This window comes from Pteropus vampyrus, unplaced genomic scaffold, assembly GCF_000151845.1.
Source record: "Pteropus vampyrus isolate Shadow unplaced genomic scaffold, Pvam_2.0 Scaffold113, whole genome shotgun sequence".
Lineage (NCBI taxonomy): Eukaryota > Metazoa > Chordata > Mammalia > Chiroptera > Pteropodidae > Pteropus > Pteropus vampyrus.
This window is the reverse complement of record NW_011888894.1, coordinates 3,450,094-3,453,480: the sequence shown is the minus strand read 5'-3', so window position 1 is coordinate 3,453,480 and position 3,387 is coordinate 3,450,094. Positions and strand designations below refer to the sequence as shown.

The 3,387-nt window shown below is 38.2% G+C and overlaps 1 pseudogene; it reads right to left on the bottom strand.

Moving 5' to 3' along the window:
- Window positions 1-2,249: 2,249 nt before the first annotated feature.
- On the bottom strand, window positions 2,250-3,092 carry LOC105295778 (annotated as a pseudogene).
- Between the last annotated feature and the right edge of the window lie 295 nt (window positions 3,093-3,387).

The following is a 3,387-nucleotide window of genomic DNA, read 5'->3' as shown; positions in this document are numbered from 1 at the left end:
GGTGTGTCTGCTGCAGCACAGAGATATGAAGGTGCTGCTTAAAGTGTGGTCCACAACCCAGCAGCATCAGTCCCTTGGAAGTCTGTTTGAAATACAGAAGCTGGAGTTCCAACCCAAATCTCTGATCAGGGTGTGCATTTTAATTAGATCCTCAAGTGATGTGCTATGCATGTTAAAATTTGTAATGAGCGGCTATAGGGAATGAAGCTTTCAAAAGTTAGAACTTTAAAAAATGAAAACTGTGTATTTCTGCTAAAGATCAGAGGATCTTATTTATAGATTGGTTTAATATATTTTACTTTTTAATATATCTTTATGTTTTCCTGATTTAAAGAAAGAAGGTACACTGGTTTTAGAAGTGGAAAATAAGAACATGTATGAAGAAGAAACTACTGTCTAGCCACATTCTTAAGGCCCCTTAAGATATTAGAAGAAACAAAGTAATGACTGTGACAGTGTCCCAGAAGTTTAGTTTCTTCCAGGGACTTACCACTGGGCAGCAGTTCAGCAGCAGAGCAGCTACTTCCTGGTCAGATGAACTTCAGCCAGTTATTTAACCTAGCCTCTGTTTTCCTATCAGCAAAATGGGTATGCAAATAATAGTATATAGGTCTAATGTTAGAATCACATTAAAAGTTCATGTAAATAACTTAGGGCAGTTTCTGGCACATAATAAAAGCTCAAAAATTATTATTATTATATATTATGACTGTATTAGGGTAAGAAATCACTAAGCAAAGCAAACTTAACACAATGTCACAGCTGCTCCAGCTTGGAGTTTATACCACTTCAGGTATAAACTTTTGTGTTGAAGGCACTCAGCAGCCATGACAGTTCAGAGGGGAGAACTCTGGACTGAGGAGGCAAGATACACCTCTGATCTGGTCAGGAAATGGAAGCTAAGGTCTAGGCTAAGGGAGACAAGAGGTGGAGACTTTGACGAGGGCAATTAGAAGCAGCAGAGCAAAAGCCCAGGTCCTGAGATGGAGTACAAGTTTCTCCTCTTCCACTTTTGGTGTTATACTTTTTTTCTTTGTTATATAAGCCCATAGCAGCAATGCAATTGCTTTTGCTGTAACACAGCTGCAAACTGAAACCATAAAAATCAGGAAATAAATGTGTGAGCTGCCCTAGAGTGCCCTGGGCTAGGGGTGAAGTAATGTGGGAATCCCCCACTTTCTGATTGCGGCTTGTCAGTAAATTTAAATGAGCACTGATGAAACACGACAAGTGTTCAGCTTAACGATGTGTAAGGTTATATGCAGTGTTTAATTTGCCATGTGCTACATGTAGGGTAGAAAGAATCCATAATTTCTAATGCATTTATTAAGTATCCTTTTGGAAAGTTCCTCTAACTACAGGTTCTGCTTGAGCTATAGTAATACTGTATCTGCATGAGAGAGTAATGAAAAACCCTGGTCTTGCTTCTTTAATAGCCTTTGTCTTCCTTTGGGGATGAATGGGAATTGAAATTTGTGGATTGGTAGATTTGTTTGCAAGTGCAAAGATGATGTAATTCAGTTGGGCACGGTTTTAACTACATACTTGCAATTCTGGGGGAAAATACCCATTATCATTTATTTCTTGAGGAGTGACACATGAAATATTGGAATTTCTTAGGATTTGATAAAATGACAATCATTTACAGAATATGTAGCCTGGGCCAGTAAGCATTATTTTATTTCAACCTCACCCTACCTCTCTGATGTAGTTTCTTTTATTATCCCCATTTTACAGATGAGGACACAGGCTCAGAAGGGTGAAGTAAATTGGTCAAGGTTACACAACTAGATAGCAGAGATGGAATTCAAACCCATATTTGGCGTTTTTAATCAATGTTACCTTTTCTTGATTCTGACACTCTTCCTGGGTGTGTCATCCAAATCCATTGCTATATTTAGTATCTATTATAGCAGAAATTCTCCAGCCTTCTAGGATTTCTTTCTCTCTCTCTCTCTCTCTCTTTTCTTTCTTCCTTTCAACAATAACATAAGAAAGCATTTATTTCAGATTTAACATGAAATCATACAAATAAAATTTGTATAAACATGAATCCACACTGAGCAAAAGACAGAGCAAAAGACAAAATAAAAACAAAGAAGACTAATTGGTGGCTATATATAGTTGGACACAGTTGTTTTGTACACTAAAAAGTCTTTTACAAAATAATCATCTTAGATCAATGGAAGACCAATCTTCAGTGTTGTTCTGCTGAGATGGGTAACTTCAGCTTTCTCCTCCTGTTTTCTCCTCAATGTCCTCCTTTAGTATGGCTGATAATTGTTTTGGTGATTGCTAGCCCCTGGAGTGGCCTTGCCAGTTAAGTGCTGTGTGGGCTACTGCAGTCTGCATATTCCCGTCCATATCCACAGTTGCCATAGTTACACCCAATATAATCATAGCTGCCATAGCCACTACAGTTTTGATCACCACCAGAGGCACTATTATAATTTCCGCAGCCTTGATCATAATAGTTATTAAATTCTTGGTTACAGTTTTGGCCCTGACCTCGGCCATGACCCCCAGTACCACCTTGTCCACCAGCTGCAGCATCTCTTCCTCCTTTTTGCTGTTGCCGTTGCTGTCTATAGACTTCTGTGAGTTGTGCAACTTTGATTTCACACTTCCTAGAACCAATATAATATTTGCTTTCTAAAAATTTCTTTACTGGCTCTTTATCTGTATATGTGGTAAAACAAAAACCTTTTCTTTCATTTGTTTTTGTATCCATGGGAAGTTCAATATTTTCAGTCTCTCCAAAGGCTCCAAAATATTCTTTAATTTGTTCTTCAGAAGTATCTGGGGCTCGATCCACCCACAAAAACCTTTTTGGGGATTCCTTCTCATTTAAAGCTTTGGCTTTTTTGAGGTCTATCAATTTGCCATCTGGTTTGTGTTCCTTAGCTCCCAAACATTACCATCATTAACAACATCTTTGAAAAGCACAAATCCAAATCCACTTGATATTTCAGTGACTGGATCTGTTTTAATTATGCAGTCTACGACGTTCACAAATCAAGCTATTCAGTCAGATCTTTCTTGCTTGTATCCCAGCTTAAGCCTCCAATAAACATTTTACTGTCATTCTGCTGCTTTAAGTTTTTTGGGTAGATACGCAGAAGAGGGATGGCTGGGTAACATGGTAATTTTATTCTTAGTTTTTTGAGAAACCTCTGTAAGGTTTTCCATAGTGGCTGTACCAGTTTCCATTCCCACCAGCAGTGTATGAGAGTTCCTCTTTATCCACAGCCTCTCCAACACTTGTTATTACTTGTCTTGTTGATAATAGCCATTCTTACAGGTGTGAGGCAGAGTGTTGTATGGAGCTGGATTTAAAATAGCGGTGGAAGACAGGTTACCCTTTCTTGTAGGATCCAATTAAAATAA